A 25700-nucleotide genomic window follows, 5' to 3' on the forward strand; every position below is an offset into this window, starting at 1 on the left:
ACCTCGTACACACGCGGCTCCGCTCCGTACACCTTGTACACGCGCGGCTCTGCTCCGTACACCTCGTACACGCGCGGCTCCGCTCCGTACACCTCGTACACGCGCGGCTCTGCTCCGTACACCTCGTACACGCGCGGCTCTGCTCCGTACACCTCGTACACGCGCGGCTCTGCTCCGTACACCTCGTACACACGCGGCTCTGCTCCGTACACCTCGTACACACGCGGCACTGCTCCGTACACCTCGTACACACGCAGCTCTGCTACATCCACACTGTAAACCCCTCCTGACCCCACACAAACTTCAGCTCATCCAGCACCATGACAACCAGCACAGCAGAGTCCTGCATCCACTGAGGCCCCTGATCATGTGACCCCTGACTCCTCCCCTCCTGTGACCTCATCACAGCTCCTGTGCGCACAGAGCAGCCATATATGTGGTGGCGGCTCTGCAGGTGGAGGTATGTGGAGACCCCATTACTGGGGCAGGGGGCATTAACCCCTTCAGCACGGAGGCTCTTTTGGGGTCTTGTGTTGCCCCTTTATAAGAATCATAAGGTTTCTGTTCTGTTTCCTGTAATAGATACATACGACCCAACTATGGAGACAGGAAGGGAGGAAACGTATTGTTCTCATAGTACAGGACCCCCACAGTGTAATGCCCCCATTATGCCCCTTATGCAGGATGTATGATGCCCCCACACAGTGTAATGCCCCTTATGCAGGATGTATGATGCCCCCACACAGTGCAATGCCCCCATTATGCCCCTTATGCAGGATGTATGATGCCCTCACACAGTGTAATGCCCCCATTATGCCCCTTATGCAGGATGTATGATGCCCCCACACAGTGTAATGCCCCCATTATGCCCCTTATGCAGGATGTATGATGCCCCCACACAGTGTAATGCCCCCATTATGCCCCTTATGCAGGATGTATGATGCCCCCACACAGTGTAATGCCCCCATTATGCCCCTTATGCAGGATGTATGATGCCCCCCACAGTGTAATGCCCCCATTATGCCCCTTATGCAGGATGTATGATGCCCCACACAGTGTAATGCCCCCATTATACCCCTTATGCAGTACGTATGATGCCCCACACAGTGTAATGCCCCCATTATGCCCCTTATGCAGGATGTATGATGCCCCACACAGTGTAATGCCCCCATTATACCCCTTATGCAGTACGTATGATGCCCCACACAGTGTAATGCCCCAATTATGCCCCTTATGCAGTATGTATGATGCCCCCACACAGTGTAATGCCCCCATTATGCCCCTTATACAGGATGTATGATGCCCCCACACAGTGTAATGCCCCCATTATGCCCCTTATGCAAGATGTATGATGCCCCCACACAGTGTAATGCCCCCATTATGCCCCTTATGCAGTACGTATGATGCCCCACACAGTGTAATGCCCCCATTATGCCCCTTATGCAGGATGTATGATGCCCCACACAGTGTAATGCCTCAATTATGCCCCTTATGCAGGATGTATGATGCCCCCACACAGTGTAATGCCCCCATTATGCCCCCTATGCAGGATGTATGATGCCCCACACAGTGTAATGCCCCCATTATACCCCTTATGCAGTATGTATGATGCCCCACACAGTGTAATGCCCCCCATTATGCCCCTTATACAGGATGTATGATGCCCCCACACAGTGTAATGCCCACATTATGCCCCTTATACAGAATGTATGATGCCCCCACACAGTGTAATGCCCCCATTATGCCCCTTATGCAGGATGTATGATGCCCCCATACAGTGTAATGCCCCCATTATGCTCCTTATGCAGGATGTATGATGCCCCCACACAGTGTAATGCTCCCATTATGCCCCTTATGCAGGATGTATGATGCCCCCACACAGTGTAATGCCCCCATTATGCCCCTTATGCAGTACGTATGATGCCCCACACAGTGTAATGCCCCAATTATGCCCCTTATGCAGGATGTATGATGCCCCACACAGTGTAATGCCCCCATTATGCCCCTTATTCAGTATGTATGATGCCCCCACACAGTGTAATGCCCCCATTATGCCCCTTATGCAGTACGTATGATGCCCCAGACTGTGTAATGCCCCCATTATGCCCCTTATGCAGGATGTATGATGCCCCACACAGTGTAATGCCCCAATTATGCCCCTTATGCAGGATGTATGATGCCCCACACAGTGTAGTGCCCCCATTATGCCCCTTATTCAGTATGTATGATGCCCCCACACAGTGTAATGCCCCCATTATGCCCCTTATGCAGTATGTATGATGCCCCACACAGTGTAATAGCCCAATTGTGCCCCTTATGCAGTATGTATGATGCCCCACACAGTGTAATGCCCCCATTATGCCCCTTATGCAGTACGTATGATGCCCCCCACACAGTGTAATGCCCCCATTATGCCCCTTATGCAGTATGTATGATGCCCCCACACAGTGTAATGCCCCTATTATGCCCCTTATACAGGATGTATGATGCCCCCACACAGTGTAATGCCCCCATTATGCCCCTTATGCAGGATGTATGATGCCCCCACACAGTGTAATGCCCCCATTATGCCCCTTATGCAGGATGTATGATGCCCCCATACAGTGTAATGCCCCCATTATGCTCCTTATGCAGGATGTATGATGCCCCCACACGGTGTAATGCCCCCATTATGCCCCTTATGCAGTATGTATTGTTACGGGTGCGGGTGGTGGAACTTCTGTGCTGCGGTGCAAGTAGGGACCAGAGGGGCGTGACTAAGTATCTACTCGGCCCAACCAAGGTCGCACGGCCGCTCAGTCGACTCCGTGAACCAGGGAGGAACCGAGCAGAGGGACCAGGTGCCACTCTGGGACCGACCTTGTATGAGAGCAGGTGACTCCCACGGGTCAGAAGGCAGGAATTGACTGGTACAGCGGATGAGCTCAGCAGGCAGGCTGACGGGTGGTCCGGGTAGATAAGCAGGTGGGCACACAGGTAACTGGTGGGTGCTTCCAGGTAAGCAAGCAGGCGGGCACCACAGATAGCTGGCAGGTGCTTCCAGGTAAACATGCAGGCGGGCACGGCAGGTAACAGGCGGGTGCTTCCATGTAAGCAGGCTGGTGGGCACGGCAGGTAACAGGCAGGTGCTTCCAGGTAATGCTGTCTGGCGGCCACGGCAGGTAACAGGCAGATGCTTCCAGGTAAGCGGGTGGGCGGAGCCCATAGACAGACTGGCGGATAGGACTGACTTGCAGAGGACCTGAGGGCTGAAGCAAAGTAAGTAACAGAAAGCAACAACCTTGCACGGGCACCTCCATATTGGAGGAGGTGCCTTTTATAGGGAAAGCCTTCCGGCCATTGGCCGTCGACTTTTTAGGGCGGCGCTTGCGCGCGCGGCCCCTTTAAGAGGGAGCGCTCGCGCCCTAAGCACAGAGCCAGGGAAGCTGCTTGCACCTGCAGCAGCAAGGAGGCCGGAAGACGCCGGAGCAGAACCGCGGCGGTAAGGGTGACGACGTCTCTGCCTGACAGAGGGCAGAGACGCCGATCCTACAGTAACCCCCCCTTTACGCCCCGTCTTTTTCAGGCCAGTAAGAAATTCTTTAAGAAGAAGAGGGGCATGGATGTTCTCCCTGGGTTCCCAAGACCTCCCCTCCTGGCCAAACCCCTTCCAATCCACCAGAAAAAAGGTTTTTCCTCTTACCCTTTCGGTGGCCAAAATGTTTTCTACCTCATAGACGTCCTCAGCGGAGACTGGAGCTGGAGTGGTACCTGGATTGTCAGAAAAAGAATTAAGAACAACTGGTTTGAAGAGAGATACGTGGAAGGAGTTGGGAATCCGTAAGGTGGCTGGGAGTTTTAGCTTGTAAGCCACGGGATTGATTTGCTTGAGAACCTCAAACGGGCCAATGAACCGTGGACCCAACTTATACGATGGAATTTTGAGCCGAACATGTTTGGAGGAGAGCCAGACCCTGTCTCCCGGACGAAAAAGAGGCGGATCCAGACGTCTCTTATCGGCATGTTTCTTCATCCGTTCAGAGGACTGAAGAAGTGTGGATCTAGTGTCTTCCCAAATAGTAGAAAATTCGCTGACCAGAGACTCCACGGTAGGATTGTCCACAGAAGCGGAGATGGGAAACGGGATCCGGGGGTGTTGACCGTAGACCACAAAGAACGGGGATTTGGAAGAAGACTCACTCTCATGGTTGTTATAGGAGAACTCGGCTCATGGTAGGATCTCAACCCAATCGTTATGGTGAGCATTGATGAAATGCCGGAGAAAGCTGGTAAGGACCTGGTTGATATGGTTGATACGTTCCACTTTACTATAGGACTGAGGATGATAAGCTGAGGAGAAATCCAGGGTGACATCCATCAGCTTACACGTTGCTCTCCAGAAGTGCGAAGTGAACTGGACCCCGCAATCAGACACAATGTGGAGAGGTAGGCCGTCGAGACGAAAGATGTGAAGGATGAAGTCCTAGCCAGCACAGATGTGGACGGGAGACCAGGCAGAGGGATGAAGTGTGCCATTTTAGAAAAGCGGTCAGCGACCACCCAAATGACAGTACAACCGGCAGAAACAGGGAGATCCGTAATAAAGTCCATAGCAATGTGTTGCCACGGAGCGGAAGGTACGGGTAGAGGCAGGAGACTGCCAGTGGGAAGATGCCTGGGAACTTTGTTACTGGCACAGGAGGAACAAGCCGAGATGAAATCCGCAACATCCTTGCGTAGTGAAGGCCACCAGTAATGCTGGGTGATCTGCAGGAAGGTCTTCCTCTGGCCAGTATGGCCGGCTAGTTTGGACGAATGACCCCAGAGAAGAACATTCTTACGATCCGGAACAGCTACAAAAGTCTTACCGGGTGGAAGACGAGACAGGTCAAACGGGGCTACAGTCATTACTCTGGAGGGGTCGATGATATGCAGATGCTCCTCCACTTGGTCTGAGGACAGGAAAGAGCGGGATAGAGCGTCGGCTTTAACGTTCTTGTCCGCAGGGCGGTAATGTAGAGAGGAGCAGAATCGGGCAAAGAACAAAGACCACCGGGCCTGACGCGGATTAAGTCTCTGGGCGTTTTGTAGATAGGCCAGGTTTTTGTGTTCTGTGTAGATGATCACCGGGTGCAGAGCCCCTCCCAGCAGGTAGCGCCACTCCTCCAGCGCCAATTTGATGGCAAGCAGCTCACGATCTCCTATGGAGTAGTTGTGCTCAGACGAAGAGAAGAGCTTGGAAAAGAAGCCGCAGGTTACCATTCTCCCGGACGGGGATTTCTGGGTGAGCACAGCTCCGGCACCGGAGGAGGAAGCATCAACCTTCAGTAAGAACTGCTTGTTGCAATCCGGACGGTGCTGTACAGGGGCAGAAGAGAAAGATTGTTTTAGGGAGACGAAGGCCTCCTCTGCTTCAGAAGTCCATTCCTTGGGATTTGCTCCCTTACGGGTGAGTGCGGAGATGGGAGCGGTCAGGGAGGAGAGATGAGGAATGAAGAGGTGGTAATAATTTGCGAAGCCCAGGAATCGCTGAATCTCCTTCAACCCCTCCGGTCGGGGCCATTTTAAGACGGCAGAAACCTTCTCTGCCGTCTTAAAATTCCATCCGAAGACCAGTCTCGGAGATAATATATCCCAGGAATGGAAGGGAAGTCTGCTCGAAGAGACATATTTCAAATTTTGCGTAGAGATGATTCTTCCGGTGCCTTAGCAGAACCTGACGAACATTCCTCCGGTGTGAGGGCAGATCCGGAGAGAAGACCAAGATATCGTCCAGGTATACCACTACGCAAGAATACAAGAGGTCACGGAAAATGTCGTTAACTAGCTCCTGGAAGACGGCTGGGGCATTACAGAGACCAAAGTGCATGACGCGGTATTCATAGTGACCTTCCCGGGTGTTAAATGCCGTCTTCCACTCTTCTCCCCGGTGGATCTGGACTAAATTGTATGCCCCACGTAGATCGAGCTTGGTGAAGTCCCTCGCGCCTTCAAGAAGGAAGCCGAGACATTTCCACCTCATAGGCCGTATGATTGCCCCATTGACCTGGTACCTGGCGCTTCACCTCCCCACGGGCGTATCTACCTCTGGTTGCTGGCTGAAACCCGGGCCATGTCTGAGTACATTGAGGAGAATCTTGCTAGGAGATTCATTCAGAAATCTACTTCCCTGGCTGGAGCAGGATTCTTATTCGTTAAAAAGAAAGAAGGCTCGCTACGGCCATGTATTTATTACAGGGGGGTTAACCAAATTACCATCAAAAATAAGTACCCCCTGGCTCTCATCTCGGAGCTGTTCGACCACCTTAAAGGCGCGAGAGTCTTCACCAAGCTCGATCTACGTGGGGCGTACAATTTGGTCCAGATCCACCAGGGAGAAGAGTGGAAGACAGCATTCAACACCCGGGACGGTCACTATGAATACCGCGTGATGCCCTTTGGTCTCTGTAATGCCCCAGCCATCTTCCAGGAGCTAGTTAGCGACATTTTCCGTGACCTCTTGTATTCTTGCGTAGTGGTGGACCTGGACGAAATCTTGGTCTTCTCTCCAGATCTGCCCTCACACCGGAGGAATGTTCGTCAGGTCCTGCTTAGGTTCAGGCAGAATCGTCTCTACGCTAAATTTGAAAAACGTCTCTTTGAGCAGACTTCCATTCCGTTCCTGGGATATATTATCTCCGAGACTGGTCTTCGGATGGATACCGAGAAGGTTTCTGCCGTCTTAAAATGGCCCCGACCGGAGGGGTTGAAGGCGATTCAGCGATTCCTGGGCTTCACAAATTATTACTGCCTTTTCATTCCTCATTTCTCCTCCCGGACCGCTCGCATCTCCGCGCTCACCCGTAACGGAGCAAATCCCAAGGAATGGACTTCCGAAGCGGAGGAGGCCTTCGTCTCCCTAAAACAAGCTTTCTCCACCGCCTGGATTACAACAAGCAGTTCTTCCTGGAGGTTGATGCTTCCTCCTCCGGAGCCGGAGCGGTGCTCACCCAGAAGTCCCCGTCCGGGAGAATGGTAACCTGCGGCTTCTTCTCCAAGCTCTTCTCCTCGTCTGAGCGCAACTACTCCACAGGAGATCGTGAGCTGCTTGCCATCAAATTGGCGCTGGAGGAGTGGCGCTACCTGCTGGAAGGGGCTCTGCACCCGATGATCATCTACACAGATCACAAAAACCTGGCCTATCTACAAAACGCCCAGAGACTCAATCCACGTCCGGCCCGGTGGTCTCTGTTCTTTGCCCGATTCTGCTTTTCTCTACATTACCACCCTGCTGACAAGAACGTCATTCCTGTCCTCCGACCAAGAGGAGGAGCCTCTGCATATCATCGACCCCTCCAGAGTAATGACCGTGGCCCGTTTGACCTGTCTCGTCTTCCACCCGGTAAGACTTTTGTAGCGGTTCCGGATCGTAAGAAGGTTCTTCTCTAGGGTCATTCATCCAAACTAGCAAACTAGCCGGCCATGCTGGCCAGAGGAATACCTTCCTGCTCATCGCCCGGCATTACTGGTGGCCTTCGCTACGCAAGGATGTTGCGGATTTCGTCTCGGCTAGTTCCTCCTGTGCCCGTATCAAAGTTCCTAGGCATCTGCCCGCCGGCTGTCTCCTTCCTCTACCTGTATCTTCCGCCCCGTGGCAACACATTGCTATGGACATTATTATGGATCTCCCTGTTTCTGCCGGTTGTACTGTCATTTGGGTGGTTGCTGATCGCTTTTCTAAAATTGCCCACTTCATCCCTCTGCCTGGTCTCCCGTCCGCATCTGTGCAGGCTAAGGACTTCATCCTTCACATCTTTCGTCTCCACAGCCTACCCCTCCACATTGTGTCTGATCGCGGGGTCCAGTTCACTTCGCGCTTCTGGAGAGCAACGTGTAAGCTGTTGGATGTCACCCTGGATTTCTCCTCTGCTTATCATCCTCAGTCCAATGGTCAAGTGGAACGTATCAACCAGGTCCTTACCAGCTTTCTCCGGCATTTCATCAATGCTCACCATAATGATTGGGTTGAGATCCTACCTTGGGCCGAGTTCTCCTATAACAACCATGAGAGTGAGTCTTCTTCCAAATCCCCGTTCTTTGTGGTCTACGGTCAACACCCCTGGATCCCGTTTCCCGTCTCAGCTTCAGTGGACAATCCTGCCGCGGAGTCTCTGGTCAGTGAATTTTCTACTATTTGGGAAAACACAAGATCCGCACTTCTTCAGTCCTCTGAACGGATGAAGAGACATGCCGATAAGAGACGTCTGGATCCGCCTCTTTTTCGTCCGGGAGACAGGGTCTGGCTCTCCTCCAAACATGTTCGGCTCAAAATTCCATCGTATAAGTTGGGTCCGCGGTTCATTGGTCCATTTGAGGTTCTCAAGCAAATCAATCCCGTGGCTTACAAGCTAAAACTCCCGGCCACGTTATGGATTCCCAACTCCTTCCACGTATCTCTCCCCAAACCAGTTGTTCTTAATTCTTTTTCTGACGATCCAGGTACCACTCCAGCTCCAGTTTCCACTGAGGACGTCTATGAGGTAGAGAACATTTTGGCCACCAAATGGGTAAGAGGAAAAAACTTTTTTCTGGTGGATTGGAAGGGGTTTGGCCCGGAGGAGAGGTCTTGGGAACCCAGGGAGAACATCCATGCCCCTCTTCTTCTTAAAGAATTTCTTACTGGCCTGAAAAAGAGGGGGATTAAAGGGGGGGTACTGTAGCATCGGCGTCTCTGCCCCCTGACAGGCTGAGACGCCGTCCCCCTTACCGCCGCGGTCCTGCTCCAGCGTCGTCCGGCCTCCCTGCAGCTGCTGCTGATGCACGCAGCTTCCCTGGCTCTGTGCTTCCTTCCTCTTAAAGGGGCCGCGCGTGCCGTCCTAAAAAGTCCCCGGCCAATCACCGGAGGGCTTTCCCTATAAGAGGCACCTCCTCCAATATGGAGGTGCCTGTGCAAGGTTGTTGCTTTGTGATTCTTACTTTGCTTCAGCCCCCAGGTCCTCTGCAAGTCAGTCCTGTTCGCCAGTCTGATCTTCTGCTCAGTCCGCTAGCCTGACTTCTTTTCTGCCCGACAGTCTGTCTACAGTCCAGTCCGCCAGTCTGTCTATGGGCTCTGCCCCCCTGCTTACCTGGAAGCACCTGCCTGTTACCTGCCGTGCCTGCCAGCCCGCTTACCTGGAAGCACCAGCCAGGTACCTGTTGTGCCGCCATCTTGCCTACCCGGAACACTCGCCTGACTATCTGCTTAATCAGCCTGCTTGTCTACCTGGACCACCCGTCAGCCTGCCTGCTGAGCTCATCCGCTGTACCAGTCAATTCCTGCCTTCTGACCCGTGGGAGTCACCTGCTCTCATACAAGGTCGGTCCCAGAGTGGCACCTGGTCCCTCTGCTCGGTTCCTCCCTGGTTCACGGAGTCGACTGAGCCGCCGTGCGACCTTGTTCGGACCGAGTTGATACTTAGTCACGCCCCTGGAGTGTGGAGAAGTATCAGATTCCTACCAAACCTCTGGCCGAACCATTGGCAGTTGCTTCTGTGGATGGGAGACTCCTTCCGGTGACCATCTTGTTCGTCACAGAGCCTGTAACCCTTCAGGTGGGAATGCTACACTCGGAGAGGATCTCCTTCCATGTGCTATCCGGACTCTCTCACTCCCTTTTGCTACGTCTACCCTGGCTACAGAAAAATGAACCCGTCCTGAATTGGCGATCTGGTGAGGTGCTCCGTTGGGGGAAGGACTGCCATGAGACCTGCCTGGTTCCGGTTCGCCCAGCTCGATCTCCGTCTACTCCGTGTTACGGATTCGGGTGGTGGAACCTCTGTGCTGCGGCGCAAGGAGGGACCAGAGGGGCGTGACTAAGTATCTACTCGGCCCGACCAAGGTTGCACGGCGGCTCAGTCGACTCCGTGAACCAGGGAGGAACTGAGCACGGGTCAGAAGGCAGGAACTGACCGGTACAGCGGATGAGCTTGGCACGCAGGCTGACGGGTGGTCCGGGTAGACAACAGGTAACTGGCAGGTGCTTCCAGGTAAGCAGGCAGGCGGGCACAACAGATAGCTGGTAGGTGCTTCCAGTTAAGCAGGCAGGCGGGCACAACAGATAGTTGGCAGGTTCTTCCATGTAAGCTGGCAGACGGGCAGCGCAGGTAACAGGCAGATACTTCCAGGTAAGCAGGCTGGCGGGCACGGCAGGTAACAGGCAGGTGCTTCCAGGTAAGCGGGTGGGCAGAGCCTATAGACAGACTGGCGGACTGGACTGTACACAGACTGTCGGGCTGGATAGTAGTCAGACTGGCAGACTGGACTGACTTGCAGCGGACCTGAGGGCTGAAGCTAAGTAATTAACACAAAGCAACAACCTTGCATGGGCATGTCCATATTGGAGGAGGTGCCTTCTATAGGGAAAGTCCTTGTTTGTAAATTTTTGGCGATGGAGCTGTGACACCCCAGGGGTCTGGTTGTCACAGTGATAGAGATATTACGTCTGAGAGCAGGTGGGAGGTCCTTTGGTCAGGGATCCTGTGCATGCCACACCTCCTGCCCAGCCTTGGGAGGGGAAGAACTTCCCCTGTATAAACCCGGGGCTGAGGCAGGGTTAGTGAGTCCAGGAAGAGTAGAGACAAGAGCAGCATAGGAAGCAGCAGAGTCACAAGGAGTCAGGGGCTGGCAGCTAAAGAGCTCGCCCTGACTAAGAAGATTCTTTACCGGACCCGGAGTCCGAGGCTGTGGGGACTAACTTCTACCCAGCAGCAGAATCCGTCAGGCAGGGGATTTCAGGTCCCCTGGCCCAGAAGCCCGAAGGCCCGGTCACACGCGTGGGACCAGCACCGCCATCGTGGAGCGGAAGCCATTAGAAGGCCCCGAGTCACCGGCCATACGGGTGAGCACCACACGGTACACTCAGGGACGTGGGCTACTTACATCAGCTTCTAGCAAGGTAGCCAGAAGAGTACAGTCAGCTTGGGAGGCCTACAACTACGCCTGGCCAGGGGAGATCCCATCTGCTCAAGGACTGACCAGGCCCCGTTCGCTAGCAAGTACTCCGGGAGGGTCTATCGTTGTTACCAGTAAAGACCCTGAACGCTACCATACCGTCTCTGAGTGGTTCCTGCTACCCCCATCATCCACGTCGGCTGCCCTGAGGCCATACCCCTCCCGTTGGGGGTTATACTATCACGCTGCACCATCCTTCCACCGGCCTCAGCGGTCTGCCCTGCAGCAGCAGCCCCCTGGCTGCATTCAACGGGTGGCGTAGTCATCAACCATTTTCTACCGCTAACAGACTGCCGTCCAGTTTGACTCCCTGGGCACGGACCGGGTCACCGCCACGAGACTACAACCCTAAACAGATCCGGCTCCGGGTAAGCTCCCGCGTGCGCAACGCAGCGCGACACAGGCCCAGGGGCGCGTCAACTTTGGCGTAGTCGGCAGGATCACGTGCCCGCAACCACCGGGTACTGCGTGCCTGAAAAGCAAAGACTGTTCAAACTTACCAGTGGTGAAGATTCCCGCCATCGGTGAAAGATTCCCGCCATCCGGCGCCATCTTCAGCCTTCTTCCCGCCATCCGTGGAGTTTTCCCGCCATTGGACGCCATCTTGAGGACGCCGCGCGGGAAGAAGTGGGGCGTGGACTCCGAAAGCGCGCGAGAACTGAAGCCCCGCCTCACGTCCGGACGTTGCGTAAGGTCCTGGAAGGAGCCCAGCAGACGCCGACGTCACAGGAGCGCGACGGAAGGTCCTCAACCCTGACGATCCACTGCGGAGCCGCGGCCTACGGAACAGGATCATCGCAAGGTAGGCCACGGTCCACTAGGGGGGAGGAAGATGTCGGATACGGAGGAGAGCTCCACTGCCTCAACCCCCGCCAGCGCTACCGCTGTTGCAGTTATGCCCTTCACCATGCCCTATATCCCGGGAGCAGCTTGGCTACCCCAGTACTCAGGGGAGTCACATACCCTGCATGACTTTAGAGAAAAGCTGGATAGCCTCTTCCAGGTGTACCCCCTCACAGAAGAGCAAAAAGTGAGCATCCTGGTGGCCCAACTAACTGGGGCAGCCAAAAGGGAAGTAAAATCCTGGCCACCTGGGAGGAAGACTGTCGCAGGGATACTAACCCGGCTGAAGGACACCTTTGATACCCGCACCTCAGCCGAGATTAAACTTAGATTCTACGGGTGCAAGCAGCGAGCGCATGAGAGTATAAGGGACTATGCACTCAACCTACAAGAGGCCCTGAGGGCCATTAAGCAGACCGACCCTAATGGAGTGGGAAACGAGGACAGGCTGTTGACCGAACAATTTATAGAGGGTTTATATTGCAATGCCCACCGCACCCAGTTGCGGGCAATGGCCTTACAGGACCCTCATCTAGAATTTGCACAGTTCAAGGACAGAGCCATCCGGGTGCTCCGAGAACCGGCACCAGGTGGCGTTGTGACCCACAGACGCCCCACTACCACTTACTACCAGGAGGCGGCGCCCTTGTCAGCAGGGCCTGTGGGAGCTGATGCGCAGGCTTTGGACAATGACCCGGCTCCAGACCTACACCATCAGGTCCAAGAGCTAGCTAAAAGCGTTGCTGCGCTAACCCGAACTGTGCAGTCTTTACAGGTTTCCACTCCAGGGAAGATCCAGCTGGCATCCGGACCGGAGGACATCCCGTGGCATCGACCAAGGAGGACCCCACCGGCCAGAGGAAGACCCAGTGACCGATACAGCGAGGACGGACGACCCATCTGCCGCCGCTGCAATCAACCCGGACATATGGAAAGGTACTGTTCTTTAAACGGGCACAACCTGGGGTAGAGGGCCAACCCCCAGGAAAAAGATCACCAGGCCCATCGAACTGGCGCGACAGATATGTGGGAGGACGTCCAGTCTTGCCTGTGGTACTGGATGGCATTCCCATGAGTGCCCTACTGGACACCGGGTCACAGGTCACCACCATCCCGTACGTGCTCTTCAAGCAGTACTGGAATGACTCGGATATTACCCGCTACCCTGACGACGACTTGAGTATCATCGCCAGCAATGGTCAGCCCGTGCCACAGATCGGATTTAAAGAGGTGACCATCAAAATTGGTAGAGTCGAACTGGCCGCACAGGGACTGATCATTGTAGATATTGACAAACATGAGAGTCACCCAAAAATAACTCTAGGAACTAATGTAATTGAAAATTGTCTTGCAGAGGTGATTTTCCTTTTACAGCAGGTTGCCAAGAATGCCAGCTCCGGCGAGCAGCGGGTGCTCCAGAAAGAGATCCGGGCACTGATGCAACGGCAACAAGTGGAACTCTCCGGCGGTGAGATTGGTAGCGTAAGAATGTGTGACCCTTTTCCTATTGCCATGCCCCCAAAAAGTGAAATGATGATTTGGTGCCGGGCAGCTATTGGTCTGAGAGGTAGAGATTACCAGGCAATGGTAGAACCAGTTTACTCAGACAGTAGGCCCACCATTTTGACAGCACGGGGGGTGGTCAATGTACGCCATGGGAGGGTGCCCGTTCGCATAATAAATATCGGGGAGAGGGAAGTGTACCTGCCCCGGTATGCCACGCTAGCCAAATTATATACCACTAATCAAAATTCTATACAATCTGTGGAGCCCTTGCCTCCATCTCACCCGGAGGAAGGTAACGGCTCTAAGAAAGACATGGAGGACTGGTGTCAGCAACTACATCTGGGTACTGACTCCACTCCCTCACACCAGAAACAAGGAGTCTATCGGGTGGTTCAAGAGTATGAGAGAGTGTTTAGTAAACACCCGTTAGACTTCGGGCGAGTCAAGGGGGTAGAACACCGCATCCCCACGGGAGATCATCCTCCCATAAAAGAGAGGTATCGACCCGTACCCCCTGCACATTACCAACACGCCAAGGGGATGCTTAGAGACATGAAGGAGGCTGGGGTAATCCGGGATAGCTGTAGCCCCTGGGCAGCCCCACTAGTTTTAGTCAAAAAGAAAGACAACACCATGAGGATGTGTGTAGATTACCGGAAAATCAACCGTATCACACACAAGGATGCGTACCCCTTACCAAGGATAGAGGAGTCATTGGCTGCTTTAAGATCTGCTAACTTCTTCTCTACCTTGGATCTCACTAGCGGGTACTGGCAGGTTCCTGTAGCAGAGGCGGACCGGGAGAAGACCGCATTCACCACCCCGATGGGACTTAGCGAGTTCACCTGCATGCCGTTCGGACTCTGCAACGCCCCAGGAACCTTCCAACGATTAATGGAGTGCTGTCTGGGCCACAGAAACTTCGAGACGGTCCTGTTGTACCTGGACGATGTCATCGTATACTCCAAAACTTATGAGGACCACCTGAAACACCTGGCGGAGGTGTTCGAAGCTCTGGCGAGTTACGGCCTAAAGGTGAAACCCTCCAAGTGTCACCTCCTGAAACCAAAGGTGCAATACCTGGGACACGTGGTGAGCGCTGACGGAGTGGCTCCCGACCCCGATAAGATCACCGCAATTAAGGGATGGCCAAGCCCCTCCAGCGTAAAAGAAGTGCGGCAGTTCCTAGGGTTGGTAGGCTACTACCGAAGGTTTATTCCCGGTTTCACCAAAAAGGCAGCACCTATGCAGGACCTCCTGATAGGCCAGTCCCGGAAGGCCAAGAACCAGAAGCCGCCCTTCAAATGGGAAAAGCTAGAAGAAGAGTCCTTCCGCCAGCTGAAGATGGCCCTCACGGGGGATGAAATCTTGGCGTACCCGGACTATAGCCAGCCCTTCATCCTCTACACCGACGCCAGTAACATCGGGCTAGGAGCCGTACTGTCCCAGATTCAGCAGGGGAGAGAACGAGTAATCTCCTATGCCAGCCGAAAACTGCGACCCACCGAAAGGAACCCCGAAAATTACAGCTCATTTAAGCTAGAGTTCCTGGCCGTGGTATGGGCAGTCACCGAGCGCTTTAGGCATTACCTCGCTTCTTCCCGGTTCACCGTATACACGGATAACAACCCGCTGACACACCTGGACACGGCAAGACTCGGTGCCCTGGAGCAGAGGTGGATGGCCCGTCTGTCCAACTACGAGTTCACAATTAAATACCGGGCAGGGCGCTCCAATACCAACGCGGACGCCCTGTCCAGGATGCCCAACCTGCCGGACGGAGGAGAAGATCCGGAGGGACTGGAAGAAGTTGAACTCCCTGCGTTCCACCGTCATGGGACTATCCAGTATTCCCACCGGGTAAGGAGTAAGCAGGCTGCTACGTTGAACCCCTTACCTCACTACAACTGGGCGGAAACGCAAGACAGCGACCCTGCCGTCCGACTGGTGAAGGAGATGCTGACTCGCCCGGAGGCTAGCCTGGAATCAGACGCTCCAGAGGAAGCCAAACAACTATGGGCAGAGAAGAGTCGACTGTTCCTTTACAAGGGGAAGTTGTGCCGCAGAATGGTTAACTCCAGGACGCATGAGCTACTCTGGCAAGTAGTGGTGCCACGAAGAGACGCAGCCATGGTGATGGAGGCATACCACGACGGAGCTGGACACTTCGGGTGGAAAAAGCTGGAGTTCCTGCTGCGCGAGCGGTTCCACTGGGTAGGCATGAGGGGAACCATCGAGAAGTGGTGCAGAGACTGTGGCCCGTGCAATCTGAGAAGGAAGGACCGGGCCAGCCAGAAGACTCCCCTGCAGTCCATCGTCACCCGGCAACCGTTGGAACTGGTAGCCTTGGATCATGTAAAACTGACCCCCAGCAGAAGTGGCTACGTCTACGCGTTAACCATCGTGGATCATTACTCCCGGTTTCTGGTTGTCGTCCCCGTCAAGGACTTAACGGCTCGAACAGCAGCTAGAGCCTTCCAGCAGCACTTTTGCCGTCCACACGGGTACCCGGACCAAGTGCTGACGGACCAGGGACCTGCCTTTGAAGCGGAGGTCTTCCAGGAATTCTGCAATCTGTATGGCTGCCGGAAGATAAGGACGACACCCTACCATCCGCAAACTAATGGACTTTGTGAGAAAATGAACCAGGTGGTAATGGATCTTCTAAAAACGTTGCCCCTGGAAGAACGCAGTCTGTGGCCTGAGAAGTTGCCCGATCTGGTGGACCTATACAACCACATCCCGGTAGGTTCCACCAACTGTACCCCGGCTTACCTAATGAGGGCAAGACCTGGTAAGTTACCTGTTGACCTGGAAATGGGAGTCCTGACGCCCGAGGACACTTCACCAGAAACGGACTGGGACACAGAGAGGCAGCAGCAGTACCGGAAAGTACAGGAGAGCGTGGAGCGAAGTCTCTGTCAGGCTAGGGAAAGACAAGAGAAGACTTACAACCAGTATGCTCCCGCTGTTCCCCTGGTACCCGGAGAGCAGGTCTTGAAGAGGAAGAGACGGCTCCACAAGTTGGACGACCAGTGGGAGAAGGACCCGTACACCGTACTGCCCTCAAGCCACGAGAACCCGAAGGTCTGTACCATCAGTAAAGACGGAGGGGAAACCACAGCCATTGTATCCCGGGACCACCTGAAGAAGTGCCCCGAACAACTGAGGAACCCTGAGGAGGAACAGGAAGACCATCGACCCGTGGAAGAAAGGGAAGATATGGTTAGTACCGTGCTCGGGGACTTCCCTCGGTCTTGGACTCAAGTCAATGGTGCAGTTGTGGTACCCGTACTCACCTTCCTCCAACCATCATCCCAAGAACCTACGGAGCAACGGGTAGAGCTGGAAGAGCAGCCGGTCCAGGAGGCAGAAGACTCCACCCAAGCGGAACAGGAGAATCCACCCTCTGCTTATAGTGAGCCTGCCGTACCCCTAGTGAGACAAAGAGCCGGTAGACAGCTGCCCAGTTTACCCTTGACAGCTCCTACACCCTGTAGTTCAGGGCCAGACAGTCAGCTCCGTAGGTCCACTAGGGCCACTAGAGGCCAGTTACCCGCACGTTGGAGGATCTAAATGTTTAAGTTGTTTTACAATGTTTACCTGTTTATTGTTGCTTGTGTGTAATTTTGTGTTTCTAGTTGTTTTTAGGAGTCTTCGGTGGATTTACCGGGAATCCTTTGTATATAGTTGGAGCGTAACCCAGGATGGACTAGAGACTGTTAAGGACTCGGGGTAGGACAGACCCCTACCTGGTTACGTCTCCCTGTGTTGGTGAAATGGACACCTTTGTTTTTCTTCAAAGACTGCACCCGGTTGCGGACATCCGTGACCATCTTATTGTGTTTCCTTATTGTATTTTATTGTTCTTTGATATACCTTGTTATATTTTTCTAAAAAGTGTTTAGTCCCGGAGTACTAAATTTCACTAGGGGGGAGTGTGACACCCCAGGGGTCTGGTTGTCACAGTGATAGAGATATTACGTCTGAGAGCAGGTGGGAGGTCCTTTGGTCAGGGATCCTGTGCATGCCACACCTCCTGCCCAGCCTTGGGAGGGGAAGAACTTCCCCTGTATAAACCCGGGGCTGAGGCAGGGTTAGTGAGTCCAGGAAGAGTAGAGACAAGAGCAGCATAGGAAGCAGCAGAGTCACAAGGAGTCAGGGGCTGGCAGCTAAAGAGCTCGCCCTGACTAAGAAGATTCTTTACCGGACCCGGAGTCCGAGGCTGTGGGGACTAACTTCTACCCAGCAGCAGAATCCGTCAGGCAGGGGATTTCAGGTCCCCTGGCCCAGAAGCCCGAAGGCCCGGTCACACGCGTGGGACCAGCACCGCCATCGTGGAGCGGAAGCCATTAGAAGGCCCCGAGTCACCGGCCATACGGGTGAGCACCACACGGTACACTCAGGGACGTGGGCTACTTACATCAGCTTCTAGCAAGGTAGCCAGAAGAGTACAGTCAGCTTGGGAGGCCTACAACTACGCCTGGCCAGGGGAGATCCCATCTGCTCAAGGACTGACCAGGCCCCGTTCGCTAGCAAGTACTCCGGGAGGGTCTATCGTTGTTACCAGTAAAGACCCTGAACGCTACCATACCGTCTCTGAGTGGTTCCTGCTACCCCCATCATCCACGTCGGCTGCCCTGAGGCCATACCCCTCCCGTTGGGGGTTATACTATCACGCTGCACCATCCTTCCACCGGCCTCAGCGGTCTGCCCTGCAGCAGCAGCCCCCTGGCTGCATTCAACGGGTGGCGTAGTCATCAACCATTTTCTACCGCTAACAGACTGCCGTCCAGTTTGACTCCCTGGGCACGGACCGGGTCACCGCCACGAGACTACAACCCTAAACAGATCCGGCTCCGGGTAAGCTCCCGCGTGCGCAACGCAGCGCGACACAGGCCCAGGGGCGCGTCAGAGCCTTATGATGTCCATAATGGGGTAGTATTGAATACGATAATCATTTAGGTTTATAAGATTGGATGTGATATTTGACTTGATAGATACTACCTGGTCATGATTAGTGTGTATTAAAGCAACAACCTCGCACAGGCATTTCCATATTGGAGGAGGTGCCTTCTATAGGGAAAGTCCTCCGGCCGGGGACTTTTTAGGATGGCGCGCGCGCCCTAAGCACAGAACCAGGGAAGCTGCAGGGAGGCCGGAAGACGCCGGAGCAGGACCGCGGCGGTAAGGAGGACGGCGTCTCTGCCTGGCAGAGGGCAGAGATGCCGATGCTACATGTATGATGCCCCCACAATGTAATGCCCCCATTATGCCCCTTATGCAGTATGTATGATGCCCCCACACAGTGTAATGCCCCCATTATGCCCCTTATGCAGTATGTATGATGCCTCCACACAGTGTAATGCCCCCATTATGCCCCTTATGCAGGATGTATGATGCCCCCACACAGTGTAATGCCCTCATTATGCCCCTTATGCAGTATGTATGAAGCCCCCCACACAGTGTAATGCCCCTTATGCAGGATGTATGATGCCCCCCACACAGTGTAATACCTCATTCTGCTCCTTATGCAGGATGTATGATGCCCCCACACAGTGTAATGCCCACATTATGCCCCTCATGCTGTATGTATGATGACCCACACAGTGTAATGCCCCCATTATGCCCCTTATGCAGGATGTATGATGCCCCCACACAGTGTAATGCCCTCATTATGCCCCTTATGCAGTATGTATGATGACCCACACAGTGTAATGCCCCCATTATGCCCCTTATGCAGGATGTATGATGCCCCCACACAGTGTAATGCCCCTATTATTCCCCTTATGCAGTATGTATGATGCCCCCGCACAGTGTAATGCCCCTTATGCAGGATGTATGATGCCCCCACACAGTGTAATGCCCCCATTATGCCCCTTATGCAGTATGTATGATTCCCCCACACAATGTAATGCCCCCATTATACCCCTTATGCAGGATGTATGATGCCCTCACACAGTATAATGCCCCTTATGCAGTATGCATGATGCCCCCACACAATGTAATGCCCCCATTATGCCCATAATGTAGTATGTATGATGCCCCCACACAGTGTAATGCCTCCATTATGCCCCTTATGCAGTATGTATGATGCCCCCACACAGTGTAATGCCCCCATTATGCCCCTTGTGCAGTATGTATGATGCCCCCACACAGTGTAATGCCTCCATTATGCCCCTTATGCAGTATGTATGATGCCCCCCAACAGTGTAATGCCCCCATTATGCCCCTTATGCAGTATATATGATGCCCCCACACAGCGTAATGCCCCCATTTTGCCCCTTATGCAGTATGTATGATGCCCCCACACAGTGTAATGCCCCCATTATGCCCCTTATGCCGTATGTATGATGCCCCCACACAGTGTAATGCCCCCATTATGCCCCTTATGCAGTATGTATGATGCCCCCACACAGTGTAATGCCCCCATTATGCCCCTTATGCAGTGTGTATGATGCCCCCACACAGTGTAATGCCCCCATTGTGCCCCTTATGCAGTATGTATGATGCTCCCATTATGCCCCTTATGCAGTCTGTATGATGCCCCCATTATGCCCCTTATGCAGTATGTATGATGCCCCCACACAGTGTAATGCCCCCATTATGCCCCTTATGCAGTATGTATGATGCCCCCACAGTACCGCCTGAGGTCCTGCAGTTGGAATAATCCCTCTGGAGTTGGTTTTCCCTCTGCCTGCTCCCCCCCATGTATACCCTCGAGCATGTATACATGCATGTAGGGGAGCAGCCGGCCTTACTAGATATCGAGGCTTTGTACAGTAATATACGGCATGAGGATGGTATCAGAGGAGTAAGATGTTTCTTTATATCGAGATCAGTACAGTGTAGCAGACATAATTACTTCATGGAGGATCTTCTAAAATTCACTCTTACTCATAACTTCTTTCTTATTGACAGGCAGTGCTTCCTCCAGCTCAGGGGTACTGCGATGGGGAGCCTCTGTGACCCCTCGTCTGCTAACCTATTCCCGGGCTGGTGGGAGGAAACCACAATATTCAGGGATGATCCTAAGTGTGGGATCCATATACTGGGGTATACATAAAAGTATCATTAATATATCATCTGGTCAAAGACGAGTGAACAATTTCTTGAATTTGTCAGGGAAATCAGTAGAGTTGAGATTTACATCAGAGTTTAGTTATAACCAGTTGCCTTTCCTGGATGTACTAATCTAGAAAGAGCAGGATGGGACCCTAGGGACCCTCATCTACCATTAACCTACAAGCACTAATAACCTATTGAAGTGAGATAGCCACCACCTCATCCCCCTAAAAAAAGTAAAACCCAAGGGGCAATTTTTATGGTTGAGAAGGAACTGCTGTAATGTCACAGATTTTAATATACAGGCAATAGACATGAACACCAGATTCAGGAAAAAGGGTCCCCACAGTACATTTTGTATTCCGTTTGTAGAAAAGCGGGAGAGACAGACACCATTTTACACATTTATTTAAAAATAAGCAACACAGTTATACTTACCTAATGCCTCATGCCCTTGTCCGCTGTAAATGAGAACAAATAAAAAAAACACCATAATAATCACCTGTCGGGCGTAATCCACATCAGCAGTCACTAATGTGACTGCTCTACATGACAGCCGGCTACATACTGACACAGTCAGTGTCTAAATTAATAAATGACAGGCAGTGTGTAGTGCTGAGTTGCCGTGAGAAAGTTCAATTCAGCTGATGAACCCATGTGATCTCATGGCACCGCCGCTGACCGCAGTGTGATTGGAAGTGTGTAGTCGGCTGTCTTGTAGAGCAGTCACATCAGTGACTGCTGATGTGAAGTACATCCGACAGGTGAGTATTATGGTGGTTGTCATGGAAGTATTATGGTGGTTGTCATGTAAATATTAAGAAAATATTAACAATTTCCCCCAAACCTCTCTTCACCCTTTCTCCCCTATAGTATTTGTCAGAGGAGAGGAGCTGACAATCCACCATCTGTCTGTATGCAAATTATCACCCACAGCAGAAGTAGCTAGGAGAAATGGTAGCACAAGAGGTGCTACAAACCCAATTAGCACTCGCAGGCAAAGTGGCTTGTAAGCAGATGCCATTACTGAGAGAGGTGGCGAACCCAATTAACAGAGACTTGTGATAAATGTACATCTAGCCAAGGAAGATTAGTTTCCAGGAATTCAACAGAGCAGCCGGACCGGAACCGGCACAAAATATGGAATAACTAAAGTTCCATATGTTCGATAATAATGGGGCCCATATTTTTAGTGACAGGGTCAGTTAAGGAACAATATGCTTATTTTTCCGTTGATGTAAGCCCCTCCTGGGAGCTGTGGCGCAAAAGTAACAACCTAGCATACCACAGCTATATCGTGTGTGGTCTCTAACAGAAGGTAAATTCACAATGGAAAAAATCATTTTCATTTTCATTATCATTTTCGGGCCTCTACGATCAACCAGCGATAAGTTATCACAAAAGCCAGATATTTTAATAAAAATGTGAAGGCTGGAGCCCAGCCCATGTGATGTCAGCACATGGCGTATGTGGGCAGGTTTCACCCTTCGTCATAAAATAATCCACTGAGGGATGGATCAGTATCCATTGCCAGGGGGTATAGAGCGACTATAAGCAATGGATCACGTTCCATAATGTTCAAATCAAAGTGGGGCTCCCCCCCTCCAGCTATATTGAATCGTCTCTGATCTTATATTAAGTTTCTTTTTTAATCCTTATTATTTTGTGTAACTGCATATGTATTGTATTGTCTCCTTTTGTAAAATCTCTGTATATTTTTCCTAAACACTGCCTCTCTTTTGGATTAAATATAAAATTTAATAGTTCTGTTTCTTTTTTCCCATTCCCCACGACAGCACCCATGGAGAGAGGGAACCGCCCCGAGGGCAGGAAACCACTACAGGTTTGAAAGGCGGAGCCCTCTACTATGCCTCAGTGGTTTCCTGTCCTCGAGGAGACCCTACAGCTCCTCAGTCGCTGCCGGGGGAGTGAGAATCACCTCGGCGCTACAGCTCCCTTGTCAGTCCGGGTTTCCTGGCTCCTGTGAAGCATGCTTCGCTGTTCTGGATGCCGGCCGTCGCATGCAAGCATCTCCGGGCCGCCGTGACATCAGTTCCAGGGGAACGGCCTATTGTGGCAGAGTGCTTCCCCGGAATCCCCGCCGGCGTCTTGCGTCAGTTCCGGTGGCGCGATGCTTAGCTGGGAGCCAGCCAGCGGTGGTCCCGGGGGCACGGCTTAAGTGGTTGGTGCGTCCCCGGAACGGGAGTGGGGGCGTCATCTGGGGGCACGGCCTGAGGGGCATAGTGCTTCCCCAGAGAACACCATGGGGCGTATCACAGGGGGGGGGGGGCAGGAAGAGGGCATAAGCTCCCCCCACCTCCATTCAGTGCTGCATCCCAAGAATGGAGGACACAGCTCAACCTGTCGAACCCATGGAAGCTGCCCCTCCGACCTCTGTAGTCCTGCGTCAGGTGGGGTAAGTCGGGGGTGAAACCCTGGGGAAAAAACTTTGTTAAAAGTACACTTTTTCTATACATTTCCTTTAGGGAAGACCTAGGAAGACTCAAGCCAAATTGAAACATAAGGAATGTGCATTATGCAAATGTAAACTAGAGTCCGCTTACAACAAAAGACTTTGTAAGGATTGTATAGAAAGAACTTTGTCAGCGGCATTTCCCTCACTAATGGATATCATGCGGAGCATGATTAGAAGTGAAGTTAAAAAATTGTTCAAAGGGTTCCAGTCCACAAAACCATCTCCCAGCTGATCCAAAGGGAATGGAAAAAGCAGACAGGAAGGCTTATATTCCCAAGCTGATGAAGAGAAAATACCCTTTCGGAGCAGAGGATTCAGAGACCTGGGACAAAGCACCCAAGATAGATGTGGCGGTCTGCAAAGTCTTCAGGAACTCATCCCTCCCTTTTGATGATGCTGGACTCCTAAAAGACCCTCTTGATTGGAAAGTAGAGAGTTTTCTAAAAAGAGCTTGGGAAACAGGGGCCGCAGAATTTAAACCGAACATAGTGACAACATGCACTACGAGATCTTTAAGCGTGTGGCTGGCTCAATTACTAGACCAGATCCGGAATAAATGCCCCAAAGACGAGATACTAGCCTGTATACCCAATTTAGCCAAAGCGGCAGACTTCCTTGCGGACGCCTCGGCAGACGCAGTCCGTCTAACAGCCCGAACCTGTGCCCTGTCAAATTCAGCCAGAAGAGCCCTCTGGTTAAAAAACTGGAAGGGCGACTTCAACTCAAAGTCCAGGCTTTGTGGTATTCCCTTCGAAGGGAATTACCTTATTGGGTCCTCTCTTGACGATATTCTGGACAAAGCAGGAGACTCTAAAAAGTTTCCCCAGTTAAGCACACCAAAATTCAAGAGGCCTTTCCGCACGTTCAGAAATGTGGGGACGAAGCCAAAAGACTCGAAATGGAAGGAACCAGAAAGAAACGGGAAAAACCTCACAGGTGGATCATTTTTTGTCCGGGTTCCCAAAAAGAGCGAGAAGACAATGACGCCAGGTCCCAGGTAGGTGGAAGATTAAAACTCTTCTTCCCCGCCTGGGAAAGAAATTCCCTAAGTCCCTGGGTCATGCACACAATACTAGAGGGGTTTAAATTAGTATTCCTTTCTGCCCCTCCAGACGCTTATATTGTCACCAGAATCCAACCTTCGGGTTTGGTACAGGATACCCTGGAACAGGAGGTTATGTCTCTAATCCAAAAAGGAGTTCTATCCTGTGTTCCAGAAGGGGAAGAGGGAAAAGGGTTTTACAGCCCCATTCCTAAGAAAAAAACAGATCAGTCTTACAGGACCATCATAAACTTAAGGAACCTCAACAAGTTTCTGGCTCTCAAACGGTTCAAGTTGGAAAACATTGAGTCGGTGATAAAACTCCTATTCCCAAAGTGCTTCATGGCCACTATAGATCTCAAAGATGCCTATTATCATGTTCCCATCTTTCAAGCTCATCAAAGATTCCTAAGAGTGTCTGTCTACATCAAGGGCCATCTGACACATCTACAGTTCCAAGTCCTCCCCTTTTGGACTTTCCATGGCCCCAAGGGTCTTTACAAAAATAGTGGGGGAAATGTCAGCACACATAAGGGAAACTGACGTTTTATTCATCCCGTATCTGGACGACTTTCTTGTGGTAGGAAGATCAGAGTCCAAATTCAGCCTGGCAGTCACAAAGGTTTTAAGTATCTTAGCCTCTTTAGGGTGGCTGATAAACTCAAAAAAAATTAAGGCTCGAGCCAAAACAAAAACCTTCTTAGAAACCTGGTTGGATTCAAGAAAACAAATGCCCTTCCTTCCAGAAGGAATAAGGGAAAGAGTAGAAAGACTAGCTTTAGAACTAATAAACAAACCAGAGACTACACTAAGAAGGGCCATGGCCACCTTGGGGTCCCTCCTGCATGCATCTCGACAGTAATTTGGGCAAGGTGTCATTTCAGAACTCTCCAATGGGATATTCTGAGAGTAGAACAGAAAGCCGGAGGGAACCTAAACACGCCATAATGATATCCAAGGACACTCAACTCAATAATGTGGTGGACAAACGAGTCAAATCTATCGCAGGGAGTCCCATGGGAAATAAAAAATCCTGTTATACTCACTGCGGACGCAAGTTCCTGGGGGTGGGGTGCCCTTTTAGAGGGAAGCATCCTGCAAGGGAGATGGCCTCGAGACTTGATAGATGCGTATTCCAACAGGAAAGAGTTAGCAGCCATAGGATTAGCCTAACGACAAATCTTGCCAGTTGTAAAAGATCGTCATCTAAGAATCCTCTTAGACAACAAAACTGCAGTGGCCTATATAAACAAACAGGGGGGAACAAAATAAGAAGGTCTTATGGCAGAAACTCAAAAAATTATGTTGTTAGCGGAAGGAATTCTAAGTTCCATCTCAGCAGGCTATTTAAAGGGGTCAGAAAATATAAAAGCAGACTTCCTGAGTCGTCACAGGGTAGATCAGGACGAATGGTCCGTGAACTCAGGAATCTTCCAGAAAACAGTAGGTCTCTGGGCGGGTTCCAAAAATAGATCTTTTTGTGAACAAACTGAACAAAAAAGTCTGTAAATTCTTCTCAATAGATCCAAAAGATCTCCCCTGGGAGGTAGACGCCCTTCTCCTCAAATGGCCAGTAGGCCTGCTCTATGCCTTTTCCCCTCTACATCTGATTCCAGCGGTTCTCAGGGAAGTACGTATGGAGAGGGCCCAGATAATTCTAGTGGCACCCTTTTGGCCTAGGAGAACATGGTTTTCCTGGGTTTGTCGCCTATCGGTGGCAACTCCGTGGGTACTCCCAGAGATTCCAGACCTCCTTTCCCAGGGTCCCATTCACCATCCAGACGTAAAGAAGCTGCATTTGATGGCTTGGCGCTTGAGCGG

General features: G+C 52.1%; 1 protein-coding gene across 1 annotated transcript in view; it reads left to right on the top strand.

The window, feature by feature from the left end:
* The first annotated feature begins 399 nt into the window (after positions 1-399).
* The window catches only part of LOC141206923 (uncharacterized), a 43007-nt gene continuing 17706 nt past the window's right edge, over positions 400-25700 (top strand). Inside the window, exon 1 of the mRNA XM_073664286.1 lies at positions 400-460. The gene's annotated coding sequence lies outside the window, so the exon portion shown is untranslated. The remainder of the gene's footprint in view (positions 461-25700) is intronic.

This window comes from Phyllobates terribilis, unplaced genomic scaffold (assembly GCF_046119375.1).
Source record: "Phyllobates terribilis strain yellow unplaced genomic scaffold, ASM4611937v1 Scaffold_150__1_contigs__length_4496277, whole genome shotgun sequence".
Classification (NCBI taxonomy): domain Eukaryota; kingdom Metazoa; phylum Chordata; class Amphibia; order Anura; family Dendrobatidae; genus Phyllobates; species Phyllobates terribilis.